This window comes from Ambystoma mexicanum, chromosome 8 (genome assembly GCF_040938575.1).
Source record: "Ambystoma mexicanum isolate Mex_15411 chromosome 8, UKY_AmexF1_1, whole genome shotgun sequence".
NCBI classification, from domain to species: domain Eukaryota; kingdom Metazoa; phylum Chordata; class Amphibia; order Caudata; family Ambystomatidae; genus Ambystoma; species Ambystoma mexicanum.
Window position 1 is genome coordinate 1,053,637,114 of NC_090929.1, and position 20,928 is coordinate 1,053,658,041.

Sequence of the window (20,928 nt, forward strand, 5' to 3'; positions counted from 1 at the left end):
CCCCCCACTCCTCCCACACGCACACACCCACCCTCTACTAGGCACCGCTCTGTGGATAAACTGGCTTGATTCATGGCCATCTTGGTGAGTTACTTGTGACTTTACTGCAGGTTCACACCCTTCTTCTCAGACAGTTTAGTATACAAGAGATTCAGCTCCCCTTAGGCCCTTCAGTTCTATCCGACGCTGACCTGAATAAACTGAGTGGGGCCACCAAGGCCTCCCCTCTCGCCCCCCCCGAGTTCTTACATGTTTCTAATTCCCAGAGGAGCAGAGTAATCGCAAGGTGAAAATGTACAGTGCAAGTATAGTGCCTGCACATGTTTTAATGAGGCAGCAGGACCCTACGCTGGTTTATTTACATACTTGCTTCCAAGAAATAAACGGAACATTACAGCTTTCTACCCTTGCTGCAACCAGTCTTATGCCCACAAAACCTCGTGCATCCTGATCCAATCAAAATGACCAAACGGTACAAAGAAACCATATTGGCCACTATAGACAAGCTTGCGCCACTTGCCTTACACAAAGAAAAAAAACGGCCCACATTAAAAGCATTAAGAAATGCTAAAAGAAAAACTGAATCTCAATGGAAAAAATCCCTGTCAGAAATAAACAAACTTGAATTCAAAAGAGCTGCCCAGGAACACAAATTACAAGTCATTTTAAAAATAAAAAGCTCACTGTATGTTGACAGAATCTCTAAGGCTAAATCAAAAACAAAAGAATTGTTCTCAATCCTCAGAGAATTAGAAACGCTGATTTTCCCCCCAGTGGAAAACTGCAACAAGGACGCAAACTGGTGTCCGAACATACAAAATGCCCTACAAGATCAACTTGCACAACTCCAATCCAAAATTGAAGCTAGAAAAGCTCTAGTCTCACTACTGGATATCCCTAGTCACAATGCAACCCCCCCCGCTACCAATGAAATTCCTCCACTTGGTTTTACACAGGTCACTAACTCAGTACTCCAAATCATCTGTAGCTTAAAACCCACAAGGTGCCAAGGTGACCCGTGCCCAGCATCAGTCATTAAAGACTGCGCCCCTCCCCCAATGAACTCAGTTTATTACGAATCTCATTAATGCCTCATTTAAAAATAGTGTCCCCACTGACCTCAAGAATGCCAGGCTGTTAACCATGCTAAAAAAAACAACCCTTGACCCAAACATACCTACTAACTACCGCCCAATAACAATGGTACCATTTCTCTTGAAAATTCGAGATGGGGTAGCCCAACTCCAAATCCAGAAATGCATGGAAGCTAATAAAATCCTACGTCTACGGCAGTCAGGATTCCGCCCAAGACACAGGACAGAAACAGCACTTTTAGACTTAGAAAATCCAAATGGACGACCTAAAAGATAAAGAGAAACTAGCCCTACTTCTCCTTGACCTCTCAGCTTCTTTTTGATCTTGTGGACTACAACATATTGTTCAAACACCTGACCTCGGCAGCACATTTCTCAAACACTACCCAATGGATTAAATAATTTCTAACTGACAGAACCATGTAAGTCTTCCCCCCCCACAAGGCTGAAGCTCCACCCAATATTGTATCTTGTGGTGCACCCCAAGGATCGTGCATTTTGCCAACATTATACAATGGGCCTCATTTCAAGTCCGGCGGTAGCTATGCTGGAAAAACCTGAAGGCTGCTGCCGGACCCGAAATACCATTCCGCCTCCGTGATTGCCAGAATCACCGGGGCATTACAACCCCGGTGACCTGATAAATCCGGAGGTGGAATTCCGTAAATCCCCATTCCCGTGGAGTCCCAAAGGACTCTTTGTGTATGGGGACACTGGAAACACCGGTTCCATCTATGACGGAGCTGGTGTTTACATTTCCGCCTGCAGGCGAATGGCGTTACTCCTGTCAGGTCACACCTGGCGGGAGTGACACCTCTCGCCTGCAGAACTAAAAATCAGCCTGTCCGGAAACAACAGTGGTGGCGGAATTACTGCCACCGTTGTTTCCGGACCGGCAGGGTCCTAATGATGCCCAATGTCTTTACTAAGCCCCTCTGGGTGTCACCAATACCAACTATGCAGATGACACCCAGATCTTCATACCAATCACTGGGGACCATGGTATTGACAGTGTTAGGCAAGATTGTGTGCAGTACCCTTTGGGAGACTACAGCAACCTTGACCTCCTGGCAATAGGAACCCAACCTTTGGTGTAAGTCTGTACTACACAGGTTGATAGTGTGGCTGAGCAGCCAGGCTTATCTCAAGAGGGGTAAATGTGAGCAGTATTGTTCTTACACAGAGGTTTACAGTGACACGTATTCAAATAAGCGCTTACTCAAGGTTTCTTGATTTAAACAATTATTAATTTAACAGTCAGTTCCATAAGCATTCTTCAGAAGGGGCAATGTATAAGTAACACACAAATACACTCCAAAATACACACTCTTAGTTTCTCTAAATCAGCAAGTAGCCATTTAGGATGGCACACAGACCCTTCCTACACCCTCAGGTGAATTAATAACTAGGACACTGGACATTGATATATCACTGGTACATCTAGAGCAGTATTGAGTTTGGTATCAAAGAAAAGGGTTTGGGAATAAAGGTTAAACAAATATTCTGAAGCAATATTCTGAAGTACTTTTGAACCCCAATTCAAAGTAAATTAACCCTTTCCTGGAGGAAAGGTAAAACACAAAGTTGGAGGTAAGAAGTCTTTCAGGGAGCCAGGACAGCCAATGTTAGGTTAGCAAACGTCTAGGTGAGCTGAAGCACTTCTTGCAAGTAAGTAAAAGTCTGGCGCCATGTTTTAGAAGTCTTTGTAGAAAAAGTAGAATCAATGTAGGGCCACAAGCTGGGAGGCTTGTGAGGGGCAAAGCTACAAGCAGCTCTGCAAAAGCAACCAAGACCAATCTCGACTGAGAACCAGTAAGGTTACAACAACAAGAGGGAAGTCCCCTTAGTTTTACAGTACCTTTGGTTAGAAGAAATGGTTACAGCTGGCTTCTGTTCCTGTGTAGCTCTACAGATCCTGTTGTTTCTGGGCCTCAGTCGTGGGAACAAGAGGAAGGACGTCTGGGGACTCTTGCACTAGAATGGAAAGGTCAGCAGCAGCAATGGGCAAACTTCAATTCAGCTGCACTTTGCAGTTTGAGCTCCTCGTGTCTCAGCAAATAGCAGCAAATAGCACCACTGCGGTTCTCGGTTACCACTATAGAATGTCCTCGCATCTGCGGTCCAGTACTCTTTTGAGGGGGCTGAGGCTTGGTCAGTCCTGCTTCCTGGGAGTCCGGAGGATCTTCCTGAAGCTTGGGTCCGACTTAAAAGTGATGTACTCAATCTGGTGTTCCTCTCCCTGGCACTTCGGATCCAGCATTAGCAGCAGTGGAAGTACAGCCAGCTCCGAGAGGATGTCCAGACGAGTTCACTTTGAGGTTGATTGGTCCCACCAACCCAGTGGAGAAGTCGTCCTTGCGGGGCTTCTCTAGTCGAAGGCAAATTCGGAGCTTCAGCATTGCAGCAGGGCTTCACCGTGCAAACCAATGGTGCAGGAGTCTTCTTCCAAGTTCTTCTTCGGATTTCTTCGCCCGGTGGTCGACTTAGCCTTCTGAGCCAACAAGCCTTGCCTTTTTATGCACGTTTCTCCCATCATTCACAGCCTAGCTGTCAATCACACAGCAGGGTGGCTGTCCGCCAAGGACAGCTAGCCGGCCAATCATCTTTGGGTGCATTCCTGTAACCAAGGAGACTAAGCACACAGTGTTTCGGGCACCTCCCTCACCCTGCCAGACACCCTGGACCCAGAAGCGGGCTTCACTCGTCAATCCCGCCAAAGACAAATATATGCACCAGGAAACGTTGGTTTCGTTCATTTGTAAAGACACCCAGGCAAAGCTCTGTTGGAGGGGAAAATGGTTCTTCAGTGCTGGCAACAGCAATATACTACTCTAATACATTTGAATGGTTCTAGCAGTCCAATACCTAACTTAGTTAAGAGGTCTCCACAGTCAGTGGAGGAGGCCATGTAACAGTAGAAAAAGCAAATGTTCCACGGGATACTTAGTTACTTTTGAGTAGAATGCTGTTGTGGAATAAAAAGTGAATAGGGACCTTTGAAAGCACTCCCAATGGTTACACAAGCTGTTAGGCCTGGGCAAAGAGTATGGGTGAACACCCAACCACCTAGTATAACAATCCAGTCACACTGGAGCTACTGTTCGGCTTGAGGTAAATATTACCTTGAGCCCAACAGTACCTTAGGGTGCTTGAAGAAAATGCAGCGGAATTTATTCAGATGTAGCAGCGATGGACCCGGTTTCCTGTTTCCTCGGTCTGTTGACGAAGGAGTCACTCTGGAAGGGATGTCGCAGCAGCAGCTGCGAGAGAGGACTCTCAGCAAGGAATTCTTCAACCTCTCATGTTGGCTTCAACAGTTAATGGCTGCGGCCTGGTCGATCCGCCTCGAATCTGCAGTCCTGCACTATAGTGAGGGGACTTGGAGGAGTGGAATTGTCTCTGGAGGTCCAACTGGAGCTCACCAAAGTTCTGGGAGGATTCGTGCACTGGAACACGATGCACTGCAATTGGGTCAGAGGTCCCCAGATATTCGCATTTTGCAGTCCTGCAAGGTCACAGCATGTCGGTGGGGTTAGGGGGGGGAGGAGGGTTGCTTGTTCTACAGCTAGTTATATGGCTAGTTGGTACCACCAGCCAAAGGGAAGGAGTTGTCTTCGGAACACCTCTGTCGATAAGAAAACTGGGTCAGGACAGCAGTGGTCTCTGGTCGTGGGGGAACATCATATCATACAATGAACCCAGTCAATACATTAGCTCAAATAAACTCTTAACACTCGAGATTGTAGTAAAAATATCTGATGCTTGTTAATCTGCTTAGAATCACATGCTGTGCAAATAGTCCGACATCCAGTGGTAACCGCAGAGTATTGCATCTTGGTCTTTTGAGGATCGAAAGGGGACATTGACATGGGCGTGTCTGTAGCACTATCCCTAACGTGACGTGTAGTGTACCCAAAATTCCTCAAGCGTCGAGGTCCCTTTTTTCCGCCCAGATAACTGGTCGCCCTAATGCGGATCTCTTAAAAAGAGACTGCGTATTGTTGTATTTATCGACTTTGGTCGTTTAGTCCCTTTTAAGTCACTTCAATGGTTGAATCCTGTGCAATGCCGAAGACTGCTGCGGAATTTGGACGGCTGTTCATTTGGCCGGCGCTGCCGTCCACGTGGCCTGTCCTTCTCGCTGGCCCTTACAGTAGGGAGAGTGGGGTCGGGGTGGCCATATTCTTTCAAGTATGCCTTTCCTCTTTCATCCTTTGTTCCTGGGTTTTGTCATCGCTGTACCTGTCTTGCGCTATGGACAAGACTGCATTTAGATTTTGCCCCTCGTGTAAGGCCAAATATCTGTGGAAGGACAAGCACTGTTGGTGCAACAACTGTCTCCCCTCAACCACAACGAGGCGGCTTGTAGACTCCTGCATCCAAAAACAATTAAGGAGCATTGTCTGAAGCGTGGGCGGCCTACGGCATGTCGCAGGCTGAAAGTTCTTCCCCCGCCTCCACAACCGCCAAGTGTGATGAAGGGACTAGCGATGACCAGGGCTCCGTTGTGGAGGCCATTGACCTAACGACGGAGAGTTCTCGATCCGCAGCATCCTTCCCCGGCCCTGACAGGCACGACGCGAGTCATGCTATGGGGAACAAACCCGGCGACGGGGCTGCACAAGATTTAAACGCTAAACGCACAACCCAAGGTTCTGCTGTGGCAGCACAGTCCAAGCATTCCAGAGCGCCAACGGGGTCTGCTGATCTTTATGAGCGGCAGCCTTCCCCGCGGCCTGCGACTGGGCAATCTAAAGTGAAGGGCGCTAGCACCAAAACACACGCGGGAGTCGAGATGCTGCAGGAGAAAGCGCAGATGCTGCTGAAGGCCCCGGTGGCGCCAAAATCCACCACGCAGCCTCCTGTCCACCCGGTGCATCGCCCCATTACCGCGCACATCGGCGATGGTATCGCTAGGATCGCCTCGGCGATTAGACATAAGGAACGGTCGAAAGGCGCACCGAAAGACGCGCCACAACATCCGAACCCCGCAAGGGACTCAAGAGTCCTTTGCCTTTATCTAGCACGCTAGGGGACACATCTCGATGTTCCAGAGAAGAAAATGTGCCTTTTCCTACCCTGGACTCCTCTGGTTCATCCTCAGTTTGAGGGGTGTATGGTCGGACTAGAGAAATTTGTCTCTTATTCTGAAAAGTTTGCTCCACAAGAGGCCCCGGGAGGACCTTCCTTTTACACCTAAGTTTCAAAGGACCTTTGACGATCCTCATGAGGAATATACTCATGACCTCACTGATGACGATGTCCCTGTAGACACGCATGTACAAGATGATGCCCCCTTCGGGAACAATTACAATATGGATGGACTCTGCAGATCCTAAAGAAAAAATTGTGAAGACAGCCGTCAGGTTGAGGGTCAACCTTGGGTGTCCCCTATTCCCACCCTCGACCCCGATGCCCTGGGTATGGATCTCCCCCCCCCCCCCACTTCTGTCCGCCAAGCCTCCCCTGTGGAGGATCAAATGATGTTTAACGCCATCTTGAAAAAGGTGACGGAACATTTTCAGATCGCCACACAAGAAGCTTTGCTGGATTCAGATTTTGTAGAGGACATGCTCAAAGAAAAGCCTCCTGCCAGCAAGGCAATTGCTTTGTTCAACTCTATCAAGAGGAGATTGGCACCTTCATTGTAGACACCAGCTCAGACCGGAGCGATGAACCCCAGGGTGGAGAAGTTTTTTCGTCCTTCTCCTACCTACCCTGCCTACATCAAGGGCCATGCTGCTCTAGATTATTAGTAGTTACCACTACTAGGAAACGGGCTGGTGTACCCCTGTCTACAGGGGAGGCACCACCTGATGGCCCAAGAGGCTGTATACACTGGGGAAAAGGGTCACAACTGCTGCTGCGTTCTCCACCCGACTAGCCAATAACACCACTCTGTTGGCTAGCTATGCAGACGTCCAGTGGAACCTGCTGCAAGAAGGCCTTCAAGAAGTAACGGAACCTATGCGGGTTAAGTTGCTCGCCATCGTATCAGAAGTCAAGCACATGAATCGGAATGTGCTTAAGAACCCTTTGGATGCTGCTGAAACAGCGGCAAGGACCTTGGCACAAGGTACCTTGCTCAAGCGACATGCCTGGCTGAGGAACTCCGGGTTTAAGCCGGGGACCCAGGCAGCCTTGATAAACCAGCCCATTGAGGAAACCAACTTGTTGGGTCAGGCAGTGGACGAAGCACTTGAAACTACCAAGAAAGAACATGAGACACTCGAGTCCCTTCAACAGATTACCCAGAAGCCTTCTGAACAGAGAGGGGCCGGCTCTCGCCGGTCCTTTCGTGGGCAATCTCGTTCCCCTCAAAACCAGTATGGGTCAGAAAACAACTGGAGTTCAGGCAAGGATCTAACACCACCACCACCTATCCACCGAGGCAGAGGTTCCACCCCCAGAGGCTCCCCGGCCTCAGGTCAGATATGACCCTCAGATCAGAGTCCCCTCCCATGCTCCCCCGGCCGGGGGCCATCTAACATCTTTCCTTCATGCATGGGAGGGGATAACAGACCAGTGGGTACTCAAGACCCTTGCCCACGGGTACTGCATAGAATTTTGACGACCACCTCAATTCAGACCACCAAAATCAAGACGCCTCCGGAACACCTCCGCATCCTACTGCAAGAGGTGGAGATCCTTCAAGAAAAGGGCGCCATAGAAGTCGTCCCTATTCTACAGGTAAACAAGGGTATTTATTCTGTGTACTTCCTTGTACCCAAAAAGGATCTCATCATGCGCCCTGTGTTAGACTAGCGCCCAGCGAACAAATTTGTCAAACCTCAAAAGTTTCGTATGGTCACTTTACAGGAAGTAATCTCGCTGCTGAAACAGGGAATTACATGGCAACACTGGACATGAACGATGCATACTTTCATATTTCAATGTTGCCAGTGCACAGAAAATACCTAAGGTACATGATAGTGGACATGCCCATGATAGCGGACATGCACTATCAGTTCAAAGTACTCCCATTCAGCATTGCCTCGGCACCAAGGGTGGTTACGAAGGTACTGGCAGTGGCAGCAGCACACCTGTGCAGATAATCCGTCCCGGTTTACCCCTATCTCGACAACTGGCTCGTAACAGGGGAGTCCTACGGAACATGCTTATTGAACACCAAGAAGACAATAGACCTCTTATTAAGTCTGGGATTCTCCATCATCGAGCAGAAATCCAGCTTAGACCTCAGAGCCCCTAGAAACTGTTTAACTTGACTAATTCGGACAAAAGACAGCCTTGTCTTCCCCTTCAATGAGAGGGTTCAGAACATGCTGTTTCAGATCCCTCCAGTATGTAGCCAGTCGGGAAGTGACGGTACGCAAGGCCATGCGGCTGCTAGGAATGATGGTGTCCTGCATTTACTTAGTTCCTCACGCACGTCTGCGCATGCGTCAGATGCAAGAGTGGCTCATCAGCCAGTGATGTCAGGCCAGTGGACAATGGGAAGATCTGGTAGTTGTCTCGCCAGCCCTCGTTCTCTCTCTGCAGTGGTGGTCGAGGGAAAACCTCTTGAAGGCGAAAGCATTCACCACCCCCGCAGTAGAAGCCACTCAACAGACTCATCTCTCACAGGGTGGGGGGGGCCTCACCTGCTTCAGCAGACGGAGCACGACGTGTGGTCCCCAGAGGTAGCGTCTAACCACATAAATCTGTTAGAGCTTTTAGCTGTATTCAAAGCACTGAAAGCCTTTCAGACACAGTTACAGAGGAAAACCGTCCTGATTTTGCCAGACTGCACCACAGCCATGTACTACCTGAACAAACAAGGGGGCACACTCTCCAGGGCTATCCAGGCTGTCCCAAAACATTTGGATGTGGGCTCTAAAACACAAGATGTTCATGTTGTCCCAACACGTTCCAGGGGAACTCAATCTTCTAGCGGATGAGCTCAGCAGAGACTTCCCTCTGCCTGTAGAGTATGAATGGCGACTACACAAAGATATTATCTCCCAACATTATCGCGCTATGGGGCTTCCCAGAGATCGACTTGCTCGCAACTCTGGGGAACGCTCAATGCCAACATTACGTCTCCAGGTACCCCCAGAACCGCTCCAAGGGGAACGGTCTCTGGATAGCAGATAATTTGTTTACACTCCCCCCGCACCCCCAGACTCCCCTGCTCAACAAGATTGTCCACAAGATGCACCAAGAACCAGTCAGCATGATATTGGTGGGCCCTATGTGGGCCCGCCAACCCTGGTTCTCTAAACTGATGGAGATGTCCCTCTCTCCTCCTATGGAACTGCCCTGCCATGGTATCTCAGGACAAGGGAGAAACGCTTCACCCATGCCCGCAAACCCTGAATTTAGCAGCCTGGCTCCAGAGGTCCTAGAGTTCGGACACCTACAGCTTCCTCAGAGATTCATGGACATACTTAGGGAGGCAAGGAAACCTAACACCCAATATCTATTCCAGTAAATGGAAGCGCTTCGTTATCTGGTGCAATGCCAAGGGCGTCCATCCCATTGACTGCTCTTCTACTCATATTGTATTGTACCTAACTCACTTACTAGACTCAGGCCTGGTTTTTAATTCCCTAAAGCTCCACTTAGCTGCTCTCTCAGCCTATACACCGTCGCAACAGAAAGTTTTGTGGTAGAAAATACCAGTTATTAAGGCTTTCATGGAAGGGGTTAAAAGGATTCCCCCCCCCCATTTCTAACCTGGCTCCCGGATGGGACCTAAATGTGGTATTAATTAGACTTATGGGTTCTCCCTTTGAGCCTATGCATAAGGCAAGTCTCAAGGATCGTACCTATAAGGCAGCCTTCCTAGTAGCTGTCACTTCCATAGGAAGGGTTGGTGAACTACAGGCCCTTTCAGTTCTAGACCCTTCCGTTACAATTCAGCAATAAGGCGGTTCTGTAAACTCGCCCTCGATTTGCACCTACATTTATTTCCAAGTTACATGTGGACCAGTCAATAGAAATGCCTACTTTTTACCAGAACCCCACTAACATGGCCTAAAGATGCCTACACACATTAGATGTGCGCAGGGCAGTCCTGTTTTACCTGGAAAGGACGAAACCACTGAGAAAGACAAACCAGTTTTTCGTTTCAGTGGCAGCTGGTAGAGAAGGCGATCCTGTCTCTAAATCAGCCATTTCAAGGTGGATTGTCAATTGCATCCCACTCTGTTATACTCTTGACAAGAGAGATCTGCCCTTCAAGCCTAGAGCACATTCTACTCGAGGCACTGGGGCTTCCATAGCATTCATTGTAAATGTTCCCCTAGAGTCCATTTGCAAGGCGGCAACCTGGAGTACTGTACACCCCTTTACAAAACACTATTGCCTAGACACTCATTCTAGGTCTGATTCTCAGGTGAGACAAGCAGTATTAAGACCTCTTTTCACTATTGTTCCTTCTCACAACCCACTTCCAACTCCCTGTACTGCTTGCTAGTCTATGCACAGCATGTGATTCTAAGCGGATTAACAAGCGTCGGAATTCTGAGACATGCATTACTCACCGTAATAGCATTTCTGATGATTGTATCTGCTTAGATTCACATGCGCCCACCCTTCCTCCCCACTCGGATGGAAGGAACATAGACGTCTTACTACTTTCTCTCTTTTATGTACTCACTCACGATAGTCATTCGGCTCCCTCATGGCAGAAAAAATACAATCGGAGGACCTCGTCGCGTGAAGGATTTTGGGTACACTGCACGTCACGTTGGGGATAGTGTTAAAGACACACCCATGTCAACGTCCCCTTTTGATCCTCGAAAAGACAAGATGCAATACTCTGCAGTTACCACTGGATGTCGGACTATATGCACAGCATGTGAATCTAAGCTGATACAATCATCAGAAATGCTATCACGGTCAGTAAAGCATGTCATACATTTATTTTATATGCACAAGGCATGGTAGATAAATACGATTTTTGACTAAGCCGCACATATAGAAAACATCAGTAACACTTTTTATGGATGACTGCTTGAATAGTAGTGGCTCGCGCCCACAGATATTATAGAAAAATGACAGTTCCACTGCTTAACTAGTAGTGGCTTTCACCAGCAATTGTTAGTTTCATTCATTTGTGAAGTCACCCAAACCAAGGTCTGTTGGAAGTAAAATGGTTATTCAGCACTGGCAACAGCAATACTCAGTAATATTTTTTCAATGGTTCTAGCACCTGAACAGTCCAATCCCTAACTTAGTTCTTCTAATTTAGTTGAGGAGGGAGACAAAAGTCATCCAACAGTAGAAAAGGGAAATGGTCCACAGGATACTTAGTTACTTTTGAGTAGAAAGTTGTTGTGGAATAAAAAGTGAATAGGGACCTTGGAAAGGACTCCCTATGGGTGCGCAAGCGTCTTGGTCTGGGCAGTGGGTATGGGTGAACACCCAAACACCGGGTATCGCACTCCAGTCAAACTGGAGCGACTATTTCACTTGAGGTAAGTATTACCTTCAGCGCCACAGTACCTTGGGATTCTTGAAGAAAATGCAGCTGAATTTATTCCGGTGCAGCAGCAAACACGGTCTCCTGTTTCCTCAGTCTGGTGATGAAAGGAGGCACTCTGGAAGGGATGTCGCAGCAGCAGCCGCGGGAAAGGACCCTCAGCAAGGAATTCTTTGACCTCCCGCATTGGCTCCAAGAGTGAACAGTTACCGCCCGGAAGATCTTTCTCGATTCTGTAGCCCTGCACTCTGGTGAGGGGACTTGGTGGAGGGGGATTGTGTCTCTGGAGGTCCAAACATCTGGAAGGATTTGTGCACTGGAAGACGATGCAATGCAATTGGATTATAGGTCCCCCTGGTATTCCCGGTTTGCAACCCTAGAAGATCACAGCATGTCGGGGATGGCTCGTTCTGCTGCTAGTCTTATGGCTAGTTGGTCCCACCAGCCAAAGGTAAGGGGTCCTCTTTGGAGCTCCTCTGTCGCTCTGTCGATAAGAAAACTGGGTCAGGACAGCAGTGGTCTCTTCGGAGTTACTGTAAGGGTCTGCAGGCGTCTCTGGTCGTATTCATCTTTGGATCTTCTGTTCCAGTGGTCGACTTGCCTTCTGCATCAGGAACCTCCACTTTCCCATTCAGTCCTCTGCAAACTCTTCCTGCAGTTTACAGAAAGCGGTGGGTGGCTGTCCAATCAGGAAAGCTAGCCCCCATTGGGAACTGGTTCCATTATTCAGGCACATGAGCAGACAAAGGGCAGGGGGGGTGCCAAACTCCTCCCATACTTCGTGGCCTCGGGCACACCAAGGGTTACTGCCAAAGGCTAAACTCGCATTCAGACGCCTCCCTCCCAGAATGGTAGAAGAAGGGCTAATAAAGTATAACCACATGAGAAATGGTATGGAAAAAAAGAGCCACTATGTTCGAACATAGGTGACCCCTTTTGTACATAACCGGTGCTGAGAATGCAGCCTGTGGTGGAAAAGTGCACAAAGGTTGGTAGAACACCTCCACTGCCACCATCCAGAACTATAGGGTTGTCACTGTAACCAAAAAGTTACAGGAGCAGAGATAAGGGGTATACACTACACATAAGGTGGGGTGTGCTAATCCCTCATGAATTACATTTTTAGGAAGGATACAAAGTACCCCTCCTTAATAACAGTCATTCCGGGGGGGGGGGAATATAAAAGGAGAACCCAAGGGGTCCCCAGCAACACTGCACATAGGGTGCTGTGTGTGGTTACATTGTAACAGATGCTTTTTAGAGCTATGGAGGAAAGCAAGACTCATGAAATAAGGTAACACATACATAGCGGAGTTCCCATGATTAGAGCAAATAAGAATGAATGAGAACAAGAAAAAGGTCCAGAAGTCCAGCAAAAAGTGCTGGTAGTCTCGCTAGGAGAGCGGATTAATAGAACAGATCCCCCTCAAATATATTTCCCAAAACCACCTTTCTCTTGGCTTTCCTCTGTTCACCAGGACAAAGTCCTCTCAAAATCATCTTTCTGAAACCTCTTAGAGAGGACACTGCCGGTCAGCCATCCCAAGTTCTCCCATGTGGCCTGATGTCCTACATAGGCAGCTCTGCCTGCCCTCTGCAGGGAGGAAAGCCATGTGACTGTATCTCAGGTCAAATGGAAAGATTAACTTGCATGCCAGGAACGGCTCCAATGGGCAAAACGCATGAAAGACAAACATGCTGCTTAATTTAAACCAGGCTAGACTTGTACACCATAAATTGTCTCTTGCTCCATATGAAATTTAAATGTTTTTCTTTATTTTTAAAAAAGCCCCCCCCCCCCCCACTAAAGCTTTGTTTTGCTTGTCTTTATTTGTGCTAGGTACTTTTTTGTTGTCTATATGCACGGGTATATTGTTTAACCGCCCCCCCCCCTGCTCTTTCTCTGCTGTAGAAATACGCACCCAACAAAGAACTGGTGTTTCTGCCCAAAACAAGTATAAATGAACCAAAAGTTAGATAAGGCATGTTACACACGAGTGTCCTACTTTCTATGAGACCAGTTTGCTTTTCTTTCAGATGTAAAAAGGTGGTGACTCATTCTTAAGAACTTGAGACAAAATGCAAGGTGGTGGAAGAGGCGTTTGACACTTCATGAAAGCTTGTAGTAGGCATCACATTTGGGAAGGAAGCTGATTTGAAAAATGAATGTTTTTTTTTTCACTTGGCTTCATTTAACCCCGACCTGACATGGAACTGTAAATGAGTGGTTCTAGGGCTTATCCTCCTGTCTATTATACACTCAGGAGATGCAGAAGGCAGTATCCGTTTGTACATAATCATTTGCAAGAAAGAGCATGGGGATGGACCTTCGCCGGTCTGTGTTAAAGGTGGTGGCCGCTCATACAATGCAAAATATGTTCTCCAGTGTTTTTTTTTTTTTTTAAAGAGCAAACCTGATGAGACGGGGCACAATTTTTGTGCAACACTACAAGAAGTCCGCGTCACTGCACATTAAACCAGCTGGTTCAGTTAATGAGATCCCTATTACATATAAAACAAATAACTGAATCATGTTAAAATAAATAGCAAAAAATCTTTCATAACTTCTTGTAAAATACTTATGAAGCGAAAGAATATCTGCAGCGGTGACTAGAGACTCAAGTGATGAGCACACATCAGAATTCGTAGTAGCTACAGATACGGATTGAAAAATGTGGGGGTGAGCATTTATCTTTGAACTCGGAAAGGCGCCAGCAAACGGAAGGCCTTCTTTTGCCCAACTCCATGCAGATGATCTTATATGGCTTAATGAGACCCCATTGTTTAAAACCCGCTGCTAGATGCAATGGCACTAAAAAGAAGGTAGCCCACCGTTCTGAATGCTGTAGACCTTATCCTACACCTGCACCGTTGTCTTCACACCTAGGGCACTCTGTCCATTATTACCCAAACATTACCAACCGCTTCCACACTGGGGCTTCGACATAAGGTCTATTGTTAGAAGTGCTTCTACAGCATCATTGTTCATCAGTCTCCTCCAGACTCGGCTTACTTCACATGATAGATGAAGAGACTAAGTGACGAAAGAAGAAAAACACAATGAAAGGGAAATGGATGTTCCCATTAGCATGGGAAAGTGGAAGGCTCTGCCTGCGAGACTTCTCCCAGATAGTTATGTGCTGCAAATCCTGATGGGCGATTTTGTAATGATAGTATTGCCAGATTTGACATTCACGACAAAGCAAAACAGACCTTCAAAGTCAAATGCTTTAAAAATCAAATAACAAGTCCTAGAATTTAGTTTCACGTGCCCTTCATGGGGCTCCTGTTTTGCTTACCTCAAATTGACCAACTGCTTCTCAAGCAGGAATAACCCCCGACCCCAACCCAAATCTCCCTACCTTATCCTAAACCTGCCCCCCTACCCAACAGTGCTGTTCCCAGATTTCTGACCATTCTTGGGTCCTCGGTACCCCTCCTTCAGCACCTCCTGCAGTCTTTGTCTCCAAGTAAAATCTGACACCCTGCGGCAGGACCCACCCGATCACTAGCCATCCCTGACAGCTATCCAATCATCCGATTAGACAGAGGCACTGTTAAAGGTGGCTGAGTGGCCTTCATAGCCAAATCTCACCTGAACCTCAGAGAATTCCCGAACGTAGGCCTACCCTCAGCGGAACTCCTTTCAGTGAAACTCCCACTCTGTGACACTCGCACCCTCTTACTTCACCTCATCTATCGACCCCCAGGTGCCATCTCCTCCTTTGAGGAAGACATTACCCACCTCCTAACCCAAAATACTAAACCGGGCTCGCAATCATCCTACTGGGAGACCTTAATTTAGGTCGACATGATTCTAATGATACTAACACCATCATTCTAGATAACTCCATCACACAACTTGGGTTCAAACAGCGTGTTAACCTGCCTACCCACTCCAAAGGTAGAACTTTGGACTGGCTGGTTGACTTTAACTGCTCCACTACAATCCTCAACAATGTACCTTGTGCATGGTCAGACCACCATTTCATCACCTTCTCTACCGTGAAAGGCACTCACCAACACCCATGCTGCCCTTGCCCCACAATCCATGTCCAGGAACAAACACATTATAACCCTAGACAACCTGGTACCTCTGCGACAGCCCATCACTGATTTTCCCCACAGCTCGGACATGGACCCATCCTCTCTGGTTGACCTGTACAACGGTACCATAGAACAAGTCCTAAATCAAATTTGCACCACTAAAATGGAGAAAGGCTAAACCGGATTTCCATTTAAATATATGGTTCCCCGTCGAACTAAAAGCACTAAACAACCTTAAAAGATCATCCAAAGCCAACTGGAGAAAATCCCCCTCAACTCCCAAAAAGGAAAGGTTCTCGACTGCTGCGGCTAATCACTAAGCTGCCATTACCAACACTAAAGAGATCTGTAACGCCAGAATTCAGAACACTGAATCTGGCATTAAAGAGCTCTTTTCTATTCTAAAAGAACTGTAGTCTCCTGCGCCGCCTACAGAAGATTGCATTAAGGACAAGACCTGGTGTGCCACCATCCAGAAAGCCTTATCCGACAAAATAGCCTTACTTCAAAACAAAATTGAGACTAAAAAGAATTGCCTTGCTCCCAGTGCCCACTTAAGCAAACTGCCTATTCCTCAACCGCCCACTTGCCACCCATTCCACTTCTCCCTAGTAAGCACTGAAGAATTGGCAAACATTATCTTGGGCCTCAAACCTTCTTACTGCCAGGGAGACACATGCCAAGCTACAGTTATCAAGGAAGGTGCAAAAGAACTAGTACCTTTCGTCACTGCATTGATTGACTCTTCATTTTAAAAACTGCTCAGTCCCCAACGACCTTAAAGAGGCATGGGTCAGGCCTCTCCTCAAAAAACCCAACCTAGACCCAAACATACCGACAAAATGACAGACCCATAACAGTCCCATTCCTATCTCCAAATTCAAAAACACTTGGAAGACAACAACCTTCTCGGCTTGCGACAGTCCGGCTTCAGACCTATGCATGCAACTGAAACTGCCCTCTTGGATTTTAAAAATCCAAATGGATGAAGCCAAAAACAAGGGTAACTTGGCCATCCTGCTTCTGTTGGATTTATCAGCAGCGTTTGACCTTGTTGACCATCAAATCTTGACTAAACACCTTTCCACCGCTGCAGCATTTTCACAGAATGCTGCCAGTTGTATCCAATCCTTCCTCACAAATAGAACTAGAGTTTTCGCACCACTGTGGCTGCTGAGCCAGTACCCATCCACTGTGGAGTCCCTCAAGGATCCTGTGTTTCACCCACACTTTATAACATCTTTAATAAGCTCCTCTTTGATCGCCTTGATAACCTGGGTGTCGCCTACACGCAGATGAGACACAGGTCCTCCTTACACGCACTGGTTGCTATGAGCTCCGAAAAGCTAAACGAAATCTATCTCGAAATACAGACCTGGATGGCCACACACAGCCTCTGCCTAAACAATGACAAGACGGAACTTCTGATCGTTGGCACCCAAGTCAGTCTTCACAAACTCGACCCTCGATGCAAATCCTTTAACATTGATGGCAAAATATCATCAAAGTCGCCAAAGAGGTTAAAACCCTTTGCACCTACTTAGACTCCACCCTTTCGCTGAAAACAAGTAAATTCCACAGCCTCCACCACTGCATACACCAACAAATAGTCAACGCCTGCAAACCCTTTCTGTCCGCAAACAGCTGCGTCACTCTAGCCAGGGCCTTGATTTTGTCCAAACTGGATTATTGCAACACCCTATTCCTAGGCTCCACTGATCGTAATCTGAATAGATTGCAAGTTCTCCACAACAATACTCTGCATTGTGCCTTGAACATACCACGCTGCAGTCATATCTCGGCCATCAGACTAGACTCATCCTGGTTACCAGTACACGACAGAATTAGACTTTGACACTTGTCATTATACAAAAATGCCTGTCTAATACAGCCCCCCAATATCTGACTGACAAATTATCGAGGCACCGATCTTCCAGACCTACCAGATCATCCTAAATACATTGCCTCAATATACACACGTATAAACTGAAAACGGCAGGGGGGGGGGGGGATCGGGCTTCCCAATGTTAGCAGCCAAGTGCTGGAACATTTCCCCCACCAGCCATTAGAACCAAACCTTCTTTTTGGACTTTTAAATCCAAAGTGAAAAGATTGCTCTTTGCCCAGCAACATTATCTCACCCTTCAGCCACTTTTGAATTGACTCAATCCTGTCCAACCACTGCAAAATTATTACTCTCCTCCTTTCTTTACCCATTAACTGTACCATCTCTATTGTTATATTTATTATTACGCATCAACCTGGGGCGCACTTATTCCCAGCCTAACGTATCCTCTTGACCTGCTTCTAATTGTCACAATTTGCTATGTTGTAGGCATACTGACCATCCTGTAACCTGGTCTTTATGTCCCGTCTCATGCCATGCTGTTGCCATTTCCATTTTGACCATTATGTAACCTGGTCCCCACGATTCTTCATTCTGCAGCATTTGTAACTGTAACAACGTATCTATGCTGAAGCGCCCGGATACCTAAGGGTTAGGTGTGCTTTACAAATACTAAATTCTGCTTTTTGAAATCTTTACATTCACCCTTTTCAACCATCCATCGTTTTCATTCGGTCTTGGGAAGCTACAATTCTAGACCTCAAGCAGAGTATTTGAGAAAGTGCACCTTCTCAAAATAATATGAAAAGCCCCGGTCCTGAGGGATTCTAACAAAGTACCGAAAGCTCTCTCTTATACCAGTTGGGAGATCTGCCTCCATACTCGGCAGTGCTTCAAATGCCTTTGGTGCTGGTTTCAAATTGATGCTGACCTTTGCAGGTAACCAGTGAAGATAGGGCAGGACTTGCAAAATCCACTCGCCCTCTAGCACATTGCATTTTGGCCGGGTTGAGTACCATGGAAATGATACGGTCGAGTGCCCGCCCCTTCTGAAATATTTGTATGTGATAATTGCACTGTCCACAGCTGCCCCCTAGATGGCAGCAGTGCACCAGGTGAATCCCATTATCCTGGAAGACGATCTGTGGAAGTCTGCTGTCAGACTAGATGGTGAAGGCTGCGCTCTGGAGCAGCTATGGGGTGGATGTGTACTGAGCAGCGAGGAGTGTGCCTCCCTGGAGGTCTGCTCTAGTTTCTCTATGAAGAGCTCACAGAGTAGCAGTCCCTTAGACCTGCCAGCAATTATCACAAAACGTTATCCATGTGGCCTATAACCTGGGTGGTACAATAAAGGTCTTGCATTACACCAGTCAGTATATCAAAATACTTCACATCAGAGCCGCAGTGGTCATACTTCATGCTGGGTGCAGTTTTTGGCTATCTAATCTAAGCCTGCCCTGGATTAATTTGGTTTTGGAAATGTCTTATTATTTAACCATTAGTGAGGGACACATTTCTCTATCTTAATTTATGTAGTGGAACCCAAGAGTGTACCAGGCTTTGTAGCCCAAGCTCCAGTCTAGAGAAAGGGAAACCTTGCGAGAAGTTTGAAGAATTAACATTTTGTCCATAGCAGAATCATTTTATTGCCTTCTGATGGGGGTGCATGGAGCTAGCAGAGGGATCAGCTAAGGATGGGGGACTGGCCGGTGAGCCTGGATGTGTCCATGAAGGGTGAAGGCTTGCTGGTAACGGCCACCTGCAGCAGTCTAGGTGGCACCCGCTAGAACCTGAGGGGGGACAATCTCATCTCCCTAGGCTCCTAGCTCCACAGCTTTAGCAGTAATCACCTGAGTGACTAATACATTACATGGCTTTACTGCACCATAGAGAAAATATAAGAAATCTGAGCAAGTGCTAAGGAATGCAACGGAGAGGCAGACTGCAGACATATGGGTTCCATGTTTCTACATGCCCAACAGGACATCGAACGTGAGTGGGCGAAGTAGGATGGACAAGTGCATTGGAGCCCAGTGCCTGTGGTGTGCCCGCTTGTTGCGGCCACAACCTAACAAGTCACTCCCTTAAGCAGGGGCCAGGACAGTTATTCAATTTTGAAAAAAATGGATATGTAAATTGTTGTCCTTTTTAAGTATGTAACTTGGAGACAGCGACTCGCATCTTATTTATATTCAAGCCAGGAGTTATCCCCCTCATCCATTTTCATGACTGGATATATATTTAGCCAGCAGTGGACAGAGCCTGTAGCCCGTCGGATATTTTATCTCCAGGCCATTACAGTCTCATGCACAGTCTTATGTATTTTTCTGAGTTCTAGCGTGGAGATTGGCTTACTGCAAAATGTATCTTTTATTTGGGGCTCCGACTGGGGTCACTGCCGGGCCTAGTGTTGTGGTGCACCTCACTTTTTAACACGGGCGGCACAACATTCTTCCTCGCTTTGCATTTGTCTATGTATCACCAAGAATAATCAAACGCACAAGAAACGGACCAGCACAAGCTTCCCAGCTCAGCACACAGCTTTCGTGATGAAAAATACACGCCATGTAATGAACTCAGCATGACATTTGCAATGATATAAAAAAATGAAAACGCACATTATCTTACCTTTTTCATTGGGTGACAGCATTCTCTATTTTTCAGACCAAAACAGGGATGCAAGAACACTTCACGGCCACTGGATAAAGTCCTCTCTCGTAGAAAACCTTACTTGAACTTTACCATTTGGCTGGAAATACACTGCCATCTGTAGTGTGGGAAAGTATCAGCTATTTTGTTAGGTTGCAAGCTTTCAGTTTGCATGTGAAACTGGCCCCTTACACATGGAAGAAAACACATTAGAAATAGTTAATTACGTTTGTATTGTCTGTCTATTTATTATACTTCTACATTCCCCAAGCCAGGCCCAGAGTCCTTCCAATAAGTCACTTTGCACATTATTATCTTTACCGAAAGTTCATGCTCCCCTCATCCACTAAAGGATGTCAGTTTGCATGGGAGTTGCTTTGCCCACTTTGGCAGCCTCTCTCTGTCTGCCTCACTGGAGCAGCTTCTCTCACCCCTCCACTTTCTCTGCCTATCCGACACTGAAGCTCTCAGCACACCGTCCCAGCTAGGCCCTGGAGCCCTGCCTTTCCAATCTCTCCTTCTTCCACTCTCTCTCAGCAACAACTCTCCCTCTTCCCCTCCCCTTCCCCCTCCCCCTCTCCCCCTCATTCCCTCTCTCCCTCTCTCCCTCTCTCTCCCTCTCTCTCCCTCTCTCTCCCTCTCTCTCCCTCTCCACCTTTTTAAGTCCGCTCTCTGCCAGCCCACTCAACCTATATCTATCTACAGAAGGTATATGATCTCCCAGCTCCTGGCAGGGACGTCACATTAATCAAACTTTGCCTGGAGTCCACTCCCTGTAATTTTCCAGAAGCTAACCTGTGTACCTTTTTATACATGGTTTAACTCATTGTTCCGGAATCGATAGTTGAAACATTTGCCTTCGACAT

At 47.1% G+C, this 20,928-nt stretch overlaps 1 protein-coding gene across 2 annotated transcripts in view; it reads left to right on the forward strand.

Annotated features, from left to right (window-relative positions):
* Positions 1 to 20,928, forward strand: part of ANXA11 (annexin A11) — a 292,276-nt gene that overhangs the window by 107,804 nt on the left and 163,544 nt on the right. The window lies entirely within an intron of this gene.